Source organism: Aquarana catesbeiana, linkage group LG04, assembly GCF_042186555.1.
Source record: "Aquarana catesbeiana isolate 2022-GZ linkage group LG04, ASM4218655v1, whole genome shotgun sequence".
NCBI lineage: Eukaryota > Metazoa > Chordata > Amphibia > Anura > Ranidae > Aquarana > Aquarana catesbeiana.
In genome coordinates this window covers 269,129,053-269,151,235 of record NC_133327.1, presented here as the reverse complement: position 1 = coordinate 269,151,235, position 22,183 = coordinate 269,129,053, and the positions used below count along the sequence as shown (strand labels likewise).

At 44.8% G+C, this 22,183-nt stretch overlaps 1 long non-coding RNA gene across 1 annotated transcript in view; it reads left to right on the top strand.

Moving 5' to 3' along the window:
- LOC141139917 (uncharacterized) overlaps positions 1-22,183 on the top strand; it is a 35,362-nt gene that overhangs the window by 1,943 nt on the left and 11,236 nt on the right. The window lies entirely within an intron of this gene.

The following is a 22,183-nucleotide window of genomic DNA, read 5'->3' as shown; positions in this document are numbered from 1 at the left end:
TTAGGGGCATTTTGGTTCGCAGTGTTTAGCCGCTTAAACCGAAAGGAGAAAAGTCTGCGATATTGTGCAAATTCTGCACATGGAAACGTTTGTGTGGGTTTATAGGGCCTGCTCACAGCGGGAAGCCTTTCCCCGGCGCAGTCCTCACACAAAGACAAGGCAATTCGCTTTGTTTGCAATTAGGTCAGTTCATATCATCACGCTGCATTGGCAAGAGCTGAATTAAGTATGGCATGCGGCACCCCCCCCCATTGCATTGCAGTGCAGAGGTAGTGCATAAAACCGAAAGAAATGTCACTTTGGGGTTGATTTACTAAAACTGGAGAGTGCAAAATCTGGCGCAGCTCTACATAGAAACCAATCAACTTCCAGGTTTTTTTTTTTTGTTGGTCAAAGCTTAATGCGGAGTTCCAGTCACCTGTGGAAAAAATAAAAATAGCAGCTACAAAAACTGTAACTGCTGACTTTGAAAAAATAGCCACTCACCTGTCCCACTGTCCAGCGGTGTGCTCACCCCAGTCGGTCTAACCTGCTGTCTTCGGTCCCCGGGCACAGGCATCTTCACTATGGGAACCCGGCTGTGACAGCTTGCGGCTTCACAACCGGGTGCCCACAGTGCATACGCGAGTCGTGTTGCACATCGTGAATGGTGGATGCAGTCTTCTGGGACCTGTCAGCGTCCCAGAAGACTGCAGGGAGGAAGGAGAACTTCTGTTTCTGACTGCTGCGGAAGTGGGAACATGTCCTCCCCTCCCCCTCACTCCTCAAAAGTGGCAATTGTTTAAGCAGAGCGGGGAACGAGTCCTTAAAGCGGAACTTTGGGTGGAGCTCTGCTTTAAAGTTCAAACAAATATAAAAGGTTGCAGTGCTATGTTCTGTTCTTAGTGTATCAGCGCCACTACTGGCAAATTGCAAATTTCTAACAAAGCTACTGGCGTGAATGAGCCCTTACACAGGTAATACGTAAATGGACATGGCCTAACGTGCTGTTAGATAGGTGTATTGCATAAGTGAGCTTGGACCAAGGCGGATACACTCCCCCCCACCTTCCCCATCCTTGTCCTCACTTTTCTTTCACCCTCCACCCTTTCTTCTCCTTTATCTACATTCTGTCGTTCAAAGATGTATACCTCAATAAAGGTCATTTACAGAGAAGATATTGGCATTTACACTTTTGGTCTGGTGAGCTTATAGTTATTCTTATTAAGCCGTTCCAAGTTGAGCACTCTGAACCTTGATAAGTGTTATAAATAGGGTGACCACATTTCCAAACTGCCATTCCGGGACACCCCCCATCCCAAAAATCAGCTTGTACTGTAACGAATCACAGCACAGCCAGGGCAGCGGGTGCATGCTCTACCCAGAAGCACTGATCACGCCCCAAAAAAGGCCGCCGCATCGCCACTTTACTTGCTGGCAGTACTTGTCCTGGTCAGCCGAGACCAGTTTTTCCTTGTTCCAACGCTGGCTCTACACTGCTCTGCAGTGATTAGACATAAGAGGCAGGATTTATGATTTCTCAAATCACAAGTAGGGGGTGGAGATTGTGCCTCTCCAGACATTTCTGGCCAGGACAAGTACCGTTAGTGAGTAGAGTGGCGATGTGCCTTATTCTGGGCATCGGATCGAAGGGGGGAGGGGTGGCTGTGTCAGTTTTAGTTTCATTCTGGGACACTGTATTGTCCTGGAATGAAGGTGCCCGGGACAGGCCTGCAAAATACGGGACTGTCCCAGGCAATCCGGGACACGTGGTCACCCTAGTTATAGATGACATTATAATGTGTTACTACGGAATGCCTTGGTATTACAAGATTATATGACCAATCTGTTCAGATCTACTCTGTAATGTATATCGTATGTTATATGTTGCAACATACCTAATGCACATTTTTCTTCAATAAAAATGAATTAATTAAAAAAATGGACATGACCTAGTGAGGGGGGAGATATATAAGTGCCTCTTCCCCTGACTTATCTGTCAAGAGTAATGGCACAACCATCCACCCATCCCCACATGTCAGCGTGCTAAGTGTTTTTCTGGACTCTGAACTCTCCTTTTGGCCCCGCATCCAATCACTTTCCAAAGCTTGCCGCGTCAACCTCCGCAACATCTCTAATCTACATCCCTTTCTAACTAATAAAACCACAAAGCTCCTGATTCACTCCCTGGTTATCTCTCGCCTCGACTACTGCAACTCCCTCCTCCTTGGCTTACCTTTAAATAGACTATCCCCCCTTCAGTCCATCATGAATGCCGCTGCTAGACTCATCCACCTTACAAACCGCTCAGTGTCTGCTACCCCTCTCTGCCAATCCCTCTATTGGCTGCCACTCGCCCAACGAATTAAATTCAAAATACTAACAATAAGTTACAAAGTCATCCACAACTCTGCCTCCCAACTACATCACTAGCCAAGTCTCAAAATACCAACCTAAACGCCCTCTTCGTTCCTCCCAAGACCTCCTGCTGTCTAGCTCCCTCATCACCTCCTCCCATATCTGCCTCCAGGACTTCTCCCTAGCTTCGCCCAGCCTCTGGAATTCCCTACCCCAATCTGTCAGACTGTCTCCAAATTTATCCACTTTTAGGTGATCCCTGAAAACTTTCCTCTTCAGAGAAGCCTATCCTGCCTCCATCTAACAACTGCACTATTTTCTCCATTAGCTCATCCCCCACAGCTATTACCCTTTTGTATAACTTGACCCTCCCTCCTAGATTGTAAGCTCTAACGAGCAGGGCTCTATGATTCCTCCTGTATTGAATTGTACTGTAATTGTACTGTCTGCCCTAATGTTGTAAAGTGCTGCGTAAACTGTTGGCGCTATATAAATCCTGTATAATAATGAGTAATGTGTAGGCAGTAGCCGGGGCAGAATGACCTTGTAAACTGCAAGCTGAGGTCATTGTGCGCCTGTACTCATTTTTGATGTTTAGATCCCCCCCGTGCCTTGAATGATTGGAATGAGTTATTCCCTAGTCAGCAATGGCGCAGACTAGCCTCAGCACTCGGTCATTTGTGACTGAAGGCCGAGGTCATTCTGCACCTGTGCCACTCCCTAGACTCCTTGAAGTCTTTGATTGGCAGGGTAGATATAAGCAAGCCAATGCAAGCTGTCGCCTTTGTTCTTAAAAAAGAAAAGGTGAAAAACCTTAAGGCTTTACAAGCACTTTAAAGCCTCATGCACAGTGCTGCTGTTAAACTCATGTTTATGTGAGTTTAGACTTTTTTTTCTGCCTTTGAACTCCCCTAATGTTATCCTATGTGTCCATGCACAGATGGACGCTTTTAGCATTTTAGTAGCAGGGGAGTTTAGAGGATGTTTTCTGAACGCCCTAAAGTTGCGTTCAAAAGAGGGAGTTTTGACCACAAAAAACACTGAACGCTGTTAAAAGCGTGTAAACACTAGGCACATTTAGCGCTTCAGCATTTATTAATTTCAATGGCCAGAATAAATAAAAATTCTGGCTGTTGAAATAAATAAACTCTCAAAAGCCAAACACTGCTAAACTCCCCTAAACTGTTTCTTGAAAAAATGCAGCTTAGGTGAGTTTATAACGCAGATTTTCTCCTGTCAGGATAAACAGCGTTTACAAGAAACCAGTGTGCATGACACCTAAAAGGAGAGTGGAGGAGGCTGGGGGAAGCATCAACAGTGCTCTAACTGATGGCTTCCCGCAGTTGACTGGTGGATCGTGATCAGAGGGTTGCCGATCCTGGGTTTAAAGTGTTAGGGTCCTTTCATACAGACAGTCCGCCCGCCCGGCGGACTCCGCTTTGCTCAGGGGGGGGGGTCGCTCTGCTGATCCCGATAGAGCAGGCGGATGACGGGTCCGTCTACGCTCACTGTGCAGTGACGGACCTGTCAGAGCCCTGCTCTCCTCTATGGGGAAATCCAATGAAAACGGACCGCCTGTCGGATCGGATAGCAGCAGGTGTCTCCACCACTGACACCCGCCTCTCCATAGGAATGAATGAAGGGTCCAATCAGGTCCACCTGAGAAACTGACAGGCAGACCTGATCGAAAAGCCCGTGTGAAAGGGGCCTAAGTTTACCCTTTCACAAAAAAAAAAATGTAGTAACGCCCTATACCCTGGCTTCAATGCTGCTGTCTGCTGTGCCTCCTGTGCTCGTTCCTCCATGGTGTGTTAGTGGCCAGACCACCAGGGGAAAACTGAGGGAAAAAAGCCAAAGAAAAGAAAACTGGTGCAGCCACCACATCTAAGGATTGGTAAGCTGCAATACAATACATTTTTGGTTTGGGGTTTAATTCTGCTTTAAAATATATGTCATTAGAGATAAGCTTGGGCATCCTACAAACTCAACTCTATCTTAACTTAAAAGTCCTGCTCTTTTTTTAATCCAATCATCTGTGTGAATTTAGTGACATTTGGTGAATGCCATTGTCTTTATATGGGTATGTGTCCATATAAGGGCACTGATGGCATCAGCATGTTTACATGTGATGCCAGGGCGGTGAATGACCCAGCCTGCAGATGACTGCACTAAAAAACAGCACAACAGTGAAGTTCAGATAGAGGTGAGCTCGGAGAATGTCTCTACTTGCCATGCACATGGCTGTCGGCATTATGCCCTGCAGGTCTAGCTGTATTTAGAATAATCGCACGTAAGCCAATGCTTGGGATAGATAGGGCAGCACCAAGCCTCAACATTTACAGACTGTGCTTTCCATAGTTTGTTTCCCTCTTCTGATTTTTTTCTTTAACTAAATAAAACGAGAACTGCAAGGGGAAGTGGGCGAAATGGTATGATGAGAGAAATCAGAAGGATCTTTTTTTAGTTCAAGTGAAATTCTCTCTTGTTCCCTCTTCTTTGACAGTCTGTACTGCTAAAGAATTATTAATATTAAGTGGTTAATATAATACAGGATTTTTATTGCAAAAGCTTGCCCGACAATGCAGGAGGTTTAGAAGTGCTCATGAGAACATAGACAACCTGCTTTTTCAAACAGAAAATTGTAGGATTAGTTTTTACTAAAATAATCACGACAAAAGAGGCAGAGATTTACAAAAGGCATCATCTTTTAGGTGTGCCTAGGACAGCAGGGTAACTAAATCTTATTTCAGGCAGCTGTCACTCTCTATGGCCAGGCCAGAGTATGCCAATTACCACAGAGCCACTGGAATGCAGCAAATGTAAACACCGCCAAGTCCAGGCAAGCTGCGACAGCAAGAAAAATACTTTTTTCCTTCTTCCTTCAAGATGTTTCCACATGCCAAAGAAACCTCTCTGAGTCTCAGAACCTCCATTTTTGCTTAGCATAGGCAATCTAACTTTTAAAAATAGCATATGCACACCTGAAAGATTTTTCTTTAGCTTCCCTTTGTTGTTGTGAAGGGGAAAATGTTTAGGCATAAATTGCAAATCAAGCACATGCACAACGTTGTGCTGAAATGTATTTTGCAATAACTGCATTCACAGTTTCACAAAGAAGTTTTTCTAGTCTGTGGTCATATCATTCCATCGCTCCACCCATGTGTCTCCTTGCTGTCTGGCTCCAAATGCAGCCTGTTCACATTGTCCTATTTCCAGTGGTGCTGTCTGGATATACAAGGTCCAGCCTGTTATCTATCTTACAGGAAGCTGTTCCAGACAATGTCCCTGAAAACTGAGCTCAACATCTAATTTTCGTGGTGGACTAATAAAAGAAATGACAGCTTCAGAGTCAATCCAGTTGTTCTTTCTGAGTTCTCTTTATAGACAGTGTGCTTACACTATAAATGCTGGCTGCTCAACTGCTAAGCTTTTAAATTATAGACAGCTATGCACACACCTACAAAGACATGCCCAACTGTTTTTGGTTAGATCGGGCAACAATCTCATATCTGTGACCTGATAGCCAGTTACCTACCTACCCAAAATGCTATGCTACAGCTCTATCCTTACCCTTTTCTCTCTATTGGCCATATCAGGCAACAATCTCACATGCAGAGAGTTTCATGATGGACGGCGGTGTACCCATGGTGGCTATTCCGAGTTACATACCCCCAGGGGTTCTTTAGGCTATACCAGGCATTGAACCAGGTCACTAACCTTTGCACGTGGGGTAACACTTCACCCGAAGGTGTGCTCATCAATGCTAGGGACTAGGCTGAAGCTGCAGTCATGTGAAGAATCTAAAATTAAGGCGGCCTCCCAACTCAGGGATGAGCCATATTTGTGCAGTACCCAAAGTATGGAGTTTCTCCATCAGCAGCTTTGTTCCATGTCCTACACACTTGTACTCATGTTTGTGTTGCATTTGAAGTGACAGGCCGAGCCGATGCCCACTCCACCAGTCAGGGTACCTCTGTTACCTCACTTCAAGGAACAGAATGGGGTTCTGCTGAGCGTGGACCTCATGTGCTCTCACTCTTCTCTTCCTGTACCTAGTGACCAGGCCATAGATCTCTGTAACGCTAGTCCACACTCCTGGTGACCAGCAAAGACAGACAGCTAGAGAGGAAGTCGAAGCACCAACCCACTCGCTACCAGAGAACCTGTCACCTAACTAGTTACCACGCCAATGACTGGTTGCTGTTCTTTCTTACAACTACTTATGGCAACTACCTCTTCCTTCTTGTCTTGCTGAGTGAACCTCTGTCGTATTAATGTTACACATACCCCATACGGTTGTTATGGACCCAAGTCCTTTAGTAATACGCCAAGACCTCACATGCCCCCCTTGAAAGACTTCAGACCAGGCTCTCAGTTGAATCAACTTTTATTTTAAACTTGGCACAACATGTATAACAAGCAATAACATCTTTCTTCTAACTAAACCTAATTGTGGCTGCCCCAGGTTACCTGCATAGGTAAAGCCTCTTTGGGAAAAGTCCATACTTGGAAATGCTCAACAGAGAAGTCCATGTCCTTGGGGTCTTCCCGAAAATCAGCATTCCAGAGCAGACCACAGGTCTGGGCAAGTCTTGGCACGTATCCCTAGTTGCGTGTGTCCCCCTCAGGAACTGGACCTCTTCCCTTTTATAGAACACGGGAGGGAGGCTGGACCCAAGAGAAAGCTGGCAAACACATAAGAAAAGGCGGCAGAACATTTACTATTTCCCCCTGACCTGGGCAGCCGGGTGCTAACTAAATTTACAGTAGGTAACCTGCCTACACACATCTGTGAGGTGAACCTGCTGGCCAGTTCCCTACCTGCCCCACTTGTTATTGGACTGCTCATCTATTCACTCTTCTATGTCTGTTTACCATATCAAGCAGCAATCTCATATCTAATAAAGCGCTCTTTATGGTTACACAAAGATTTATCACAATGATAACAATCATTCTTTTTAATAAGGATATTCCTCTTCTGTTCATTGGGTTTGGGTTTGTTGTTGTGTAGAACAATATAGTGGGTTCTTGCTGATGTAAAATATGCAGAACAGAGTGACTTTTTGCCTCTTAAATCGAGAAATTGTCCATATGTGACCAACCTAAAGTTTGTTATATAGAGACCGATATTTGAAAGCAAACAGTGAAAAAAATCACTCATCTGTTTTGCCACAAGCATCAGTACTGCTCTTTGTCACACACAGAGGATTTCCAATGTGTTTGCCTAATTAAGTGATAATTGGATTGTTTCCTTTCTACTCCAGCAAAGAGAACAGTTAGGTCAGGATTTGTGAAAGGATCAACTCAAACATCTCCTGTGACCAGGCCATGAACATCAGAATTTGTAAAAAATGATACACAGGCTAGAGAAGATTTCAGCAAGGAGGCATAAGGATCCTTGCTTGAAACAATGTGTTAATATTTATCACAAAAAAAGCTACACTTATATAGAGTACTGTGTGGTCAAAAAAACCTGTGAACTTGGGCAGCATAGCAAAAATGTAAAAAAACTTGTTGCTAGAAAACATGAATGATCCATATAACTGACAGGGCCAAGAGAAGAGTTGTACATATGCTGACATCAAGCACACCTATTATACATATATATATAGATATATTCACAACTATTAGGCTGGGTTCACACTGGTGCGTCGCGACAGCCGTCCTACTTTGGATCCGACTTTGCCCTGCGACATGAAGCCAGCATGCGTCCGACTTTCAATGAACGGGGATCCGACTTGGATCCCCGCCAATGCCCAGCACTGTTTGGTATGTTTTTTTAAATAAAAAAACCGGCATGAGTTCCCCCTCCAAGAGCATACCAGGTCCTTGGGTCTGGTATGGAACTTAAGGGGAACCCCCTTTGCCGAAAAAAACGGTGTGGGGGTCCCCCCCAAATCCATACCAGACCCTTATCCGAGCACGCAGCCCGGCCAGTCAGGAATGGGGGTGGGGACGAGCGAGCGCCCCCACCTCCTGAACCGTACCAAGCCGCATGCCCTCAACATGTGGGCCCCCCCCACCCCAAAGCACCTTGTCCCCATGTTGATGAGGACAAGGGCCTCTTACCGACAACCCTGGCCATTGGTTGTCGGGGTCTGCGGGCGGGGGGCTTATCGGAATCCGGGAGCCCCCTTTAATAAGGGGGCCCCCAGATCCCGGCCCCCCACCCTTTGTGAATGAGTATGGGGTACATCATACCCCTACCCATTCACCTAGGGAAAAAAGTGTCAATGAAAAAACACAGTACACAGGTTTTTAAAGTAAATTTTTAGGCAGCTCCGGGGTCTTCTTCCGACTCCGGGGGTCTTCTTCTGACTTCGGGGGTCTCTCCGGCGTCTCCTCCCGGTGTCCTGATCTTCTGCCGGCTCCTCCGCTATCTTCGGCAGCTCTTTTGCTAGCGGTGGCCCAGACTTCTGCCTTCTGCTTTCTTGTCTTCTTGTCTTCTTGTCTTCTTCCCATGTTGACACGATCCGATGTGACTTATATAGGCGGTGACCCCGCCCCCTTATGCCGTCACTGTCCCTGGGCATGCTGGGACTGTGACGTTTTAGGGGGCGTGGTCACCAGGTGATGTTGACCACGCCCCCTTATGACGGCACAGTCCCAGCATGCCCCAGGACAGTGACCTCATAAGGGGGCAGGGTCACCGCCTATATAAGTCCATTGCGGAGGGCTCAGAGAGCATTCCAGCTGGAGAGAGCATTGTGTCAACATCAGAAGAAGAGGGAAGAAGACAAGAAGGCAGAAGGCAGAAGTCCGGGCCACCGCTAGCAAAAGAGCTGCAGAAGATAGCGGAGGATCCGGTAGAAGATCAGGACAACGGGAGGAGACGCCAGAGAGACCCCCGAAGTCAGAAGAAGACCCCCAAAGTCGGAAGAAGACCCCGGAGCTGCCTAATAAATTACTTTAAAAACTGTGTACTGTGTTTTTTCATTGACACTTTTTTTCCCTAGGTGAATGGGTAGGGGTACGATGTACCCCATACTTATTCACAAAGGGTGGGGGCCTGGATCTGGGGGCCCCCTTATTAAAGGGGGCTCCCGGATTCCGATAAGCCCCCCACCCGCAGACCCCGACAACCAACGGCCAGGGTTGTCGGTAAGAGGCCCTTGTCCTCATCAAAATGGGGACAAGGTGCTTTGGGGTGGGGGGGCCAAAGGGCGCCCCCCTGCCCCAAAGCACCCACCTCCCCATGTTGAGGGCATGCGGCCTGGTATGGTTCAGGAGGGGGGCGCTCGCTCGTCCCCACCCCCATTCCTGACCGGCCGGGCTGCGTGCTCGGATAAGGGTCTGGTATGGATTTGGGGGGGACCCCCACGCCATTTTATCAGCGTAGGGGGTTCCCCTTAAGATGCATACCAGACCCAAGGGCCTGGTATGCCCTTGGAGGGGGAACCCATGCCGTTTTTTTATTTAAAATTTGGCCGGAGTTCCCCCTCAAGATCATCGAGCACAAGTCGCATGCCGAAGTCGGATCATGCGAGACGGCGATCCGACTTTGAGCCGACTTCAATGATAGTCAATGGGCTGAAGTAGGATCAAAGTCTGACCAAAGTAGTACAGGGAGCATTTCTAAAGTCGGAACGACTTGTGTCGGACCAGTTAGGACGGCTCCCATAGGGAAACATTGAATTTCACACGTCATGCGACATGAGCTCCCAATGTCGGAGCGTTTGTCGGACCAGTGTGAACCCAGCCTATACTTGCATTCGCATGTGCTTTAGGTTGGGGAAGATGTAAATAGCATTATGGTTCTATATATGGGCACATGCAGTGTTTTAGTGTGAATTTTATATTTGGCTCCTTAAAGTAAACCTGTACCCCACGGAGTCAATTTTAAACTTTTAAAAGTTAAAGTCTTGTCCAAAAGCAGAGACCACAAAAATTGCTATAACACTAATTAGTCAGTAAGATCTATTTTGTGCTTCCATTTGACTATATTTCACTTTGTTCCTTGTACCTGACTTTTGTCAACTTCATGGTCTATGCTCCACCAACTGTTATCCCATCGTCCAGTGACAGTGCCCTTACTGGCCTAGTGGCTCTAAAGCTGGCCATAGACAGTGCGATTTTCTTTCCTGCAAACACAAGTTTCCCTATCAACGCAGTCAGTGTTGATGGGGGAATCCCTCCTGTGGAGCTATTGTGTTCTCCCGGTGGGGGTCAGGGGGAGCCGTCCCTGCCTGGGTAACACACAGTGATTATTGCTAGCGGCTATAGCTGCTGTTAATAATCACATGATAAATCAGATATGCTGGTTGTGCCCAAGTTGATTGATTGATCAGCTTGGATACAATCAGCCTGCACATGGTTTGAATCTTGGCCGATCCCTGCTGAACTGACTGAGATTGATCTATGGCTGGCTTAAGGGTCCTTTCACATGGGTTTTTGGATCTGGTCAGCCTATCTGTTTTTTAGGCAGACCTGATCGGAAGCCCCATGTAAGTTTATTGGCAGGTGGATGTAGAAAACTCATTGCCCTAAGCACAGGGACTGCACTGTCACGGACAGCTCCCAGTCAAGGTTTATGATCGACAGCTGGTGAGGTGGGCTCCTGATCTGAGGGGAAAGGAAAATAAAAAAACAGCATTTTTGCTTGTACATGATTGGATGATAAAATCAGCAGAGCTTCCCCTCATTTCAGATCTTCCCCTCAGATCTAAAGCGACTTGCACTTTCAAGTGCACTTGTAGTGCAAAGTGGATTTGCCTTTAGTAAATCAACCCCAGTGTCTCTTTAAATGTAAAAAAGACCGGATCAAGCCACAATTTATTGTCAATGACACCAGCGCAAACCCCAGAACAGCAAGTCTTGGGAGGTGAGAGATCAGGTCAAGCAGGTATAAAAATTGTGTCCAGCTTCCCAGTTTTTCAATGCTATAAACCAGCACGGGAGGCTTTTCCAAGATCAATAGAAAAATATGCAATCAGTTTGCATAAATTGGACCTTTCACCTATGAAATTAACTTTCTTTCATCTGCTCCTTCCCCCTGCCTCTTACACCATTGCAGTTTTTATTTTTTATTTTGGGGAAAGTAAATACCTTTTTATTTAATAATAGTGTCACTTCCTGATTCCTCACCTAGTTGAGGATGAAGTCGGGTCCGCCTGCTGCCTCCTGGGATGCCCACATCATACTTCCCAGACAAAAGTGTTCCAGCATGGGATCTGGCATACGTACAGACATGCAGCAGGTCTCTGTCAGGTATATAGGATCTGGCAGAGACCTGTGGCCACATCAGAGCGTGTGTGAGATTTTCTGGTACAGGAGTTCAAGATGGTGGCACAGAAGCAGAGCAGTGCAAGGAGAACTTTGGTTGCAAGGAAGGCAACGCTGGACTGCATGGACTAGGTCTTTTTTTTTTAACCACTTCAGCCCCGGAAGGATTTACCCCTTCCCTGACCAAGCCCTTTTTTGTGATATGGCCCTGCATCGCTTTAACTGACAATTGTGCAGTCGTGCAACGTTGTACCCAAACAAAATTGACGTCCTTTTTTCCCACAAATAGAACTTTCTTTTGGTGGTATTTGATCACAATATTTGTTAATTTTTGCTATAATAAATATCCCCAAAACATATATATAAAAAAACAAATTTCTTCATCAGTTTAGGCCAATATGTATTCTGCTACATGTTTTTGGTAAAAAAAAATATCGCAATAAGCGTATATTGATTGGTTTGCGCAAAAGTTATCGCATCTACAAAATAGGGGATAGATTTATTGCATTTTTATTTATTTTTTGTTAGTAATGGTGGCGATCTGCGATTTTTATCATGACTGCGACATTGCGGTGGACAGATCGGACACTTTTGACACAATTTTGGGACTATTAAAAAAATGCTATAAAATAATAAATGCCAATATAAATGCTATAAAAATGCACTGATTACTGTGTAAATGTCACTGTAAAGGGGTTAAACACTAAGGAGCGATCAAGGAGTTAATTGTGTTCCCTCAGTGTGTTCTAACTGTAGGGGGGATGGGCTCACTAGAACATGACAGAGATCACTGCTCCCGATCACTGGGAGCAGTAGATCCCTGTCATGTTGCTAGGCAGAACAGGAAAATGCCTTGTTTACATAGGCATCTCCCTGTTCTGCCTCTCCGTGCCACGATCGCAGGCCACCGGCAAACATCAGGCCGCGGGCAGGCGCCTGCTAGCCGCCGATGACGGAGTGACGTACAGTTACGTGGTTTTGCGCACCCATGCCATTCTGCCGATGTATATCGGCGCGAGCCAGTCGGCAAGTGGTTAATATCACACAGGGACAATTGTTATGCCCCGTATACACGAGCGAAATTTCCGTCGGAAAAATCTTGGATGGTGTTTCTGACGGAATTCTACTCAAGCTTGGCTTGCATACACACGGTCACACAAAAGTTCTCTGAACTTTCGACCGTTAAAGAACGCGGTGACGTACAACACTACGACGAGCCGAGAAAATGAAGTTCAATGCTTCCGAGCATGCGTCGAATTGTTTCCGAACATGCGTGTCTTTTTTGCGCATCAGAATTGCATACAGACGAACGGAACTCAAGAACTTTTTCCGTCAGAAAAATAGAGAACCAGCTCTCAATCGTTTGCTGGCAGAAATTCAGACAGAAAAAGTTGGATGGAGCATACACACAGTCGGAATATCCGACCAAAAGCTCCCATCACACTTTTTTGATGGAAATTCAGACCGTGTGTATGCAGAGTTGACATTTAGACCCCTTTCACACTGGGGCGGTTTGCAGGCGATACAGCACTAAAAATAGCGCCTGCAAAGTGCCCTGAAAGAGCTGCTCCTATCACTTCAGTGTGAAAGCCCCGAGGGCAGGACGGTAAAAAAAGTCCTGCTAGCAGCATCTTTGGAGTGGTGTGTATACCGCTCCTCCACCGCTCCTGCCCATTGAAATCAATGGGGCAGTGCGACTATACCGCTGGCAACACTTTGCAGGTGGTTTTAACCCTTTCTCAGCCGCTAGCGGGGGTTAAAAGTGCCTCGCTAGTGGCCGAATACCTCCGCAAATATGACGGCAAAGCGCCACTAAAAACAGCAGCACTTTACCGCCAACGCCGCCCCAGTGTGAAAGGGGCCTTAGTTTTAACTGGGTAGGTTGAAGGTCCTCTTTATGAATTATACTTAAGAGTGCAATCTGGATCCTGCTTACGATTCCATGAGCAAAGGCCTAAGGCCTCTTTAACCGCTTGCCAACTGTATAACTTACATATACATTGGCAAGGCAGCTCTCCTGCGCAGGATTACATACCTAGTATGTGATCCTACACTTTAGGGTCTGGGGTGTGCATGCGCGCTGTTGGTGACACGCTCCCGCTGTGGTTATACACAGAAGGAGCTGATCTGTGGGTACCGTGGACTCGATGTCCACCGGCACCCGCCAATCATTAGTCAGAGAGCCAGAATGGTGATCTGCCTATGTAAACAGGCCCGTTTGCGATTCTATACTAATAAACAAAAACTGGTGTAGTGCAACCAATGTGAAGTAAAAACAATAAAGTCCAAATATTGTAAAAACTCCACCGTTGTGCAACTCTAGGTGATAGTTCATAGAATTATTCATTTGTATTATCCATTGACTTCAGTGAGCAACCCCTCTAGCTGAAATGCCTGCTCACCTCCAGATAATGACCCCACTATAGAGTCACACACGCCTGGTATTATGTCTCAGAATGCCATGGGGAAATAAATCCTCCTCCTGGTGTCCCTGGATCACGTTGACCTCCTCCTGGGATCTCAATCAATTGTGTGTGGCCATAAAATGACAAAGGCAAACCTTGCTCTCTGCTACAAACATTTATTAAAACTGTACACAGGGATTAAAATACTCACATAAGTATGTGAAAAACATGCATGTCATCAACTCTCCACGTTAATATAAAAACTGAAAAAACATCCTGAATGGCGGCACCTCACACCCATACGCGTTACTCTGTCTGTTGAACTTCTTCAGAGTTGTACAACGGTGGAATTTTTACAATATTTGGATTTTATTTATTGTTTTTACTTCACATTGGTTGCGCTACACCAGTTTTTGTATATTAGTATTAAACTGAGAGTCACATGTGGATACACTCTGAGAGGGGTTGGCAGCAATCACATTAAGCTTAGCTGTAGGCTATTGACATTTGATTTGTATAACATTGTGTTGCACTGAATATTTTTGTTTGAATATTGTGCTGATTATATTTTGTTTCACAATTTTGACATTCTGTCAGTAGGAAGGGCATTGATCCAGGTTCCTGCAAAGCAGGAACCTGGATCAATGTCTTTCCCTAGTAAAAGCACCTCCCACACAGTACACATGCATTGGCTAGGCACACAGTAAACCCTTTGATTGCCCCTGATGTTAACCCCTTCCCTGCCAGGGTCATTGGTACAGTGACAGTGCAAATTTTTTTAGCACTGATCACTGTATTAGTGTCAGTGGTCCCCAAAAAGTGTCAAAAAATGTCAGTTAGTGTCCAATTTGACCGCCGCAATATCGCAGTCCCACTATAAGTCATGGATCGCCGCTATTACTAGTAAAAAAAAAAAAAAAAACATCCATAAATATATCCCATAGTTTGTAGACGCTAACATTTGCGCAAACCAATCAATATACGCTTATTGGGATTTTTTTTTTTTTTACCAAAAACCTAGCAGAATACAACCTAAATTGATGAGGAAATTCGATTTTTTTTAATTGGATGGATTTTATAGCAGAAAGGAAAAAATATTGTTTTTTTTTTTTCAAACTTGTCGCCCTTTTTTTGTTTATAGCGCAAAAAATAAAAATCGCAGAGGTGATCAAATACAACCAAAAGAACGCTCTATTTGTGGGGAAAAAGGACATAATTTTTTTTTGGGTACTGTGTCACACAACCGCGCAATTATCAGTTAAAGTAACGCAGTGCCGTATCGCAAAAAATGGCCTGGCCAGGAAGGGGGGTAAATCTTCTGGAGGTCAAGTGGTTAACACAGGCGATAGATTGACTGCACTAGAACAAGCATTATTTTTAGATAATAAAATCTTATTATTATTCTTTTCTATACTGTGAATAAAAATATTCTAACACATAATAAATACCCTATTATCAGAATACAAATACTGGATGCCACAAACAGCATAAGATTCCACACAGTTGACAGGTTTCGCCAACACTGGTCACAGTGTCAGTGAATGGGTTAAAGCCTGCATTAGTGGTTAATGGGAAGGAGGGGGGAGAAGGGGAGGTGATGGGCGCATTTCCACAGGAACTGGTGCCAGGGGAGTGGTGAGATGTCACGGCAGATGGTTGTTATGGCAACTGTCCTGTTCCCCATTGCCCAGCCTGCCTCCTCGGGGGCTGCAGGGTCAATGTTACCAGGGAGACAGATTGGGGAATCAGAAATGGTGGGATGAATGTATCTGCATGGGGGGGCTGGGAGGTGCAGATGAAAGCTACACAGAGGAGGAGAAACATTATAAGGCATGAGTAGGAGGAATGGGAGACAAGAAGAGAGGGAACACAGACAGAATCAGAGGAGGGGGAAGGGTGGAAAGGGATAACAAGGAGGAGGAGGAGGGGCACAGGGAACACAGGCAAGAGGAATATGATGGCAGACAATGGTATAAGAAGGGCTGCTGACAAACAAGTCCGTGATATACGCTGTATACGCACTGTACAGAAGAAAACATAAAAATAAATACTTCCTGATGTGAGCATTCTTTGTACAATCTTCCAAGCCAAATACATTCATGAGAGACTGTGCCTGTAAAGGATTTGGAAATATCTGGAGAAGGAGGGAACAGCTCAGATCCTTTGTGACTTATAAAGCTTCCCAAAATAGCCTCTGTGTAATGAATGTGAGGGCAGGGCCTGGATGAGAGCTGCTCCCATTGCCTCCCAGTCCCACACACTGCCAGGGAGGGGAGAGGCCATTACCACTCACCATCCCATCAATGAGCTCATTCTAGCCAAGCTCATACTCTGCTCCAACTCAAAACTCAAGGTTTCTGTCTTTACACTCATGTTGGATTTATGGAATTAGCTGGAATTGTTTGTATGTTTTACTAAACTACTGAAGACTACTTCTTGTAAATACATAACAGCTCACTAACTCAGGAAACTCACACTCCCTCTAGTTAAAGTACTACTAAACCCTGGCCTTTTCTATTAGAAATACAGCTCTCTTGACCTATTAATCAGTGGACAATTAGTAATTATGTACTGCTTATCACTCACATATTATTCACTTCTCAATTCCCAGCCCCCTTAGTATTACACGATTTGCCCCTTAGAATTACATGTCCAATCTTTTCTAGCACTCTCACACATGTCCACTTGGTCATGATGTGATTGGTTTCTCTTCCTCTGGGCTGCCTGAGCATATCCAGTGTAGGCAGCACATATTATGTGAGTGTGCACAAAAGCATAGCTTCTGCGAGGTTCCATAAGATCTTGCAGGCCAATCAGCCACCTTTACCTAAACAGCGTTTGGTGTCAAGTGATAAGGGAGAAACTTCAGAAAAAGTACAAATTATGTCTTACCATTAGCATTTTTTTACTTATAGGAGTCATTATTATTATATAGGATTTATATAGCACCAACAGTTTGCGCAGCACTTTACAACATGAGGGCAGACAGTACACTTACAATACAAATCAATACAGGAGGGATCAGAGGGCCCTGCTCATTAGAGCTTACAATCTATAAGGGAGGGTCAAGTGGAAACAAAAGGTATTAATTGTGGGGGGTGAGCTGATGGAGAAAATGAAAATACAGTTGTTAGGTGTGGGTAGGGTAGGCTTCTCTGAAGAGAAGGGTTTTTAGGGATTATCTAAAAGCTAATAGAGTAGGAGATAAGTGGACAGATTGGGGTAAGGCATTCCATAGGATTGGAGAGGCTTTGGAAAAGTCCTGGAGGCGAGCATGGGAGGAGGTGACAATGGAGCTAGAGAGCAGGAGGTCTTGAGAGGAACGAATAGAACGAGTAGGTTGGTATTTAGAGACTAGGCTAGTGATGTAGCTGGGGGCTAAATTGTGGATGGCTTTGTAAGTAGTTGTTAGTATTTTGAATTTAATTCTTTGGCCGAGTGGAAGCCAGTGGAGGGATTGACAGAGAGGGGTAGCTGACACAGAGCGACTGGTAAGGTGGATGAGTCTGGCAGCAGCATTCATGATGGAGTGAAGAGGTGATAGACTATGTAGAGGTAAGCCAATGAGAAGGGAGTTGCAGTAGTCGAGGCGAGAGATGACCAGTGAGTGAATTAAGAGCTTTGTTGTGTCATTGGTTAGAAAGGGGCGTATTTTGGAGATGTTGCGGAGGTTGAGGCGGCAGGAATTGGACGGTGATTGGACGTGGTGCTTAAAGGAGAGTTCAGAATCCAGGACTACACCTAGAACCTTGGCATGCGGGGATGGGCTTATAGTTATGCTATTGATTTTGACAGAGAGATCAGGGGAAGGGGCATATGGGGGAGGAAAAATTAGAAGTTCGGTTTTGGATAGATTGAGTTTGAGGAAGTGGTGTGACATCCAGACTGATATATCTGATAGTAAATTAGTGATACATGAGGAGACAGAGGGAGTGAGCTGAGGGGTAGAGAAATAGATTTGGGTGTAGTCAGCGTAGAGGTGGTATTGGAAGCCATGGGAGGTTATCAGCTGACCCAGGGAGGAGGTGTAGATTGAAAATAGGAGAGGTCCAAGAACAGAACTTTGGGGGACTCAACCGAGAAAGGAAGAGGAGAGGAGTAAGTAGAGTTATAAGTAACGCTAAAGGTGCGGTTGGATAAGTAGGAAGAGAACCAGTGAAGAGTACAGTCACGAAGACCAAAGGCGTGGAGTTTTTTGAGGAGGAGGGGGTGGTCAACCGTATCAAAGGCAGCAGAGAGGTCCAGGAGTAGGAGTACAGAATAGTGTCGATTGGTTTGGTTTGATCATGTCTTCATAGTTTGAAAAAATAGAAATGTAAAGCAACCCTGTCACTAGCATAAATGATTCGAACCAGAAACCCCTGTAAACACTTTTTTGTCCCAAGAGTGGTGAGTCAATTCTTCATTCTCTTGCCGAGCTATGGGCACTATTGCTATCCAGCACTTCCAGGGGTTTTGAGATAGCATGTCGCTCACCATACACAGTGGTATTACCAGGCAGCTGCTACATCACTACTGTGTCCTGTAGTTGTAATGTAAAAGTTCAAAGTAACATTTTTGGCAAAGTAAAAGATCTTTTGGATACCAGGCACCATCCAGTGCTTCTATTTACCTTCCATTCACTGTTCTACTTTCCAGTTCTCTTGCCACTGAATGAGAAGTCAGAACATTAAGTAAAGCTTTTAGTAATGAAAACCCTGAATTACATGCAATAAAATCTTTACAATGCTAACAGAGTCAGAGTAGTGCAGAGAGGTCAATAAAACACAATATAATATACAACAGAGATTAAAATGATTGCAAATAACATGGCTGCGTGGATGCAGTTTCCTTAAAGGGTCACTGGTAGAGGCATGGGGCACTCAGTAGAGACAGATAAGCAGTTCTATTTTCCTTAGGGCAGCTATTCTCAAAGGGAGACAGGAACAGTATGGAAGCCTAGGTGAGCAGCTGACCCCTGACCTGCTCCATGGAGTAACGCTGCATGGACAGGATTGCGCCAATTTAGACTTGGCACTCTAGAAATAGTTGACTCAGTGCTTTGAGGGCTTAGAAGGAAGCCGATACTCAGGTCCTCAAACCAGGCAGACCACACGTCTGGATTAATGTAGGAAGACCATTCACCAACATTATCAAGTTCCATGGTTCTTCCTGGAGGTCTGGGTGGTAAAGGAGGTAGCACCTACTGAATTTTTGGTGGCTGCCATGGTACGTTCCTAAGCCCTCAGACTTAGGTCACCTTCACAGACCCACAGCCTGTGCTGCAAAGTCAAAATATAGGCATCTACTCTACTAATTTTTTACGTTACATGTGTGTTAACCTATGTCACTATTTATTGCTTTCTTATTATGATTCCCCTGTGTGGGTGACCAGTTGATTTGTTATCGCTAATCTTTCAATAAAAATTATTGTACCAGAATCTTTGGTGGATGATATGCTTTTGATTTACAGACTGGGACAAGCTCCTCAGAAGTTTGAACACCAAAATTTATCCCAAGACTCTGTTTCACCCATAACCGCTGTTCAAAAAATTATTTAACTTCATACAAGTGTCATTCGGTCTGAAGCCCACTTCAACCTGGAACAGACCACACAGTTTTGGCAAACTTGCTCAATTAACTAGAACAGACCCACTGACAATGCCAATAGAGTCAGAGTAGCAAAGAAAGATGCACATAGCACAATACAATAGACAACAGAAAATGAAGAGATTGCAATAACAGGGCTGCCTAGGATCAATTTTCCTAAAGGTTAATTAGGTGGCAGCAAAGCCAATGAGACACTCAGTAGAAACAGATAAGCATTCAGTACTAATGGCTACTAGCGCTTCCCTTACAGTGGTTTTTAAAAGCAAAAGGTTTTACCCTAACCTCTGCATCAAGGTAAAAAACCTTCTGGGTAAAGCTCCCCCAGCCCCTGTTATACTTACCTGAGCCCCATCTCGATCCAGTGATGTGCATGGGAACAGTGTCTCTCCTGGGTCTCTCTTTTCTCATTTGCTCACACAGCAGTGGGAGCCATTGGCTCCTGCTCCGGTCAATCACAGCCAGTGAGCTAGCCAACGAGAAGAGAGCAGGGGGCGGGAGCCACGTTCTGTGTGTGAATGGACAATGGCTCGGGAGCAAGCCTGCTTAAGTGCCCTCATAGCAAGATGCTTACTATTGGGGGCACTCGGCAGTGGGAGGAGCCAGGACTGCCGGCGGGGGACCCAAAAAGAAGAGAATTGAGGCTGCTCTGTGTAAAACCATTGCACAGAGCAGGTAAGTATAATAAGTTTGTTTTATTATTATTTAAAAAAAAATTACAGCCTTTGGAATTACTTAAAATAAGTTCTATAGTCACAGCATACAAATTCATTATAAAACATTAGCATTCTAATAACAATACAAACAATGGTTACTTTTCACAATCCAATATAAGCTTACTTGAACGATCTCCTTCCATGTTGCTGGTGTTGCCTGTCTGCTTAGTATATTTTTCCACAACTTTCTGGATTCCCTGCATGCTTTGCAGCTTATCCTCTGCTGTTTACTTCCAATTTCTATGGACACCACACCCAATGGTAGTGATTCCTGTACTGACTCATTAAAACTCCTCATCTCAGCACCTCTGTTATTCAGAAGGCAGGGTTTGTGAATTCTTTGACACAGCAGTGCATATTCACATAGGGTATAGTGAATACATGTCACAGAATTCAAGGGAGTAAATGTGTGGGATCCACTATTCAGTCTGTTTGCAAACTTCAAAATTGTTTAGATTAATAGGAGTAGGTTAAAATAAATGAAATGCAACGTGGAAATGTATACTATATATGGTTTAAAATTTGGCGATAGATACATTTTAAGGCAACACCCCTCTCATAGAGATGTAGGAACAGTCTGGTGGTCCAGGTAGGCAGCTGAAGGGATCAATGGACCTGTTCCACAGGGTAATGGCAGGAAGCATATCTGCTCCCGATACACAGGATAATGGTTGCACGCACAAGATCACCCCATTCCGGCACTGTAAACACAGCTGGCACAGTGCTTTATGTAGTGACTGGGGTTTGGAAGGAATTGGCATGCTCTTGTGTTCAAACTAGGTGGCCCACACACCTAGATTAACGTAGGAGGACCAGTCACCTGTCAACAGGTTACATGCACAGTCACTGCTGTCTCATCAAATGCAGTCTGTCTAAACACCAGAAGGGAGGAGAGGGAGCAACTTATATACTCGGGCATGGGCCCAGGAGCTTGTAGGAGCTACACTCCTGTATCTGCACATGGTGAATAAAGGGGCACTTTGCTTCAGTAGCACATTGTTGTTCTGGCTCTATTAAATTGATATCACTCAATCTTTGATAACTAGGTGTATTTTAAACAGATCTTCTAACATATAAATCATGCTGTGGAGTCCCCACATTATATGAAAACAAAAAGGAGTTCAGGGGCCATATAAGTGACCAAGTCTGCTTTCAAAATCCTGGATGATGCCTCTGCACACTGCTATATACCCTTTCTGGCAAACTTTTCAATGACAACATGGATTTTTAGTTCACACATATTGCAATACATGTTTAAGCTGGTCAACTGCGTCAAAGTAATCCCTCTTATGGCCAGTCCTACTCTGCTCTGCCAACGCAAATTTTACAGTGGTCACAATGCCAACATGGGGCAAACAGACACAAAGTGGGGGAGAGCTACAAGGTTTAGATCTGGTCACTGACTTGCAATGCAACCTAAATATGATATACCTGTGCTCATATTCCAATAGCTTGTACTCGTATATAATCCATCGGGTCCAAAGGGGTGTGACCACATGTTGGCACACATCCAGAAATTCTGGATGAACCCAAGGCTGCATTCAAGGTACATTTGTAGAGATCACATAATTCTAGAATGAATCCCAAAATAATTTTTTGAAAGTGGTATGTTACACAGCTCAAACCGACACTAAATGCTGACCACTAATTGTGATGACAGGTGATTATCAATATAGAAGAGAAGTGACCTGCACAACCACGGTCCCTTCTTTTTCCAGCAACGGTGTAGTGTGATTACTACATAAAGATGAACAATTAGCTTATTCAAACATTTGTGTTTATATCAAAGGTGAGGAAGACACCAGTGCCAGCATATGGTGTCGGTAATGCTAATCTCAGGAGGAATAAGAGTGATCATAGTAAGTTTAATAACTTGATAAATCAGTTAGAATGGTTAGCCAATTAAGGAACGGTTGC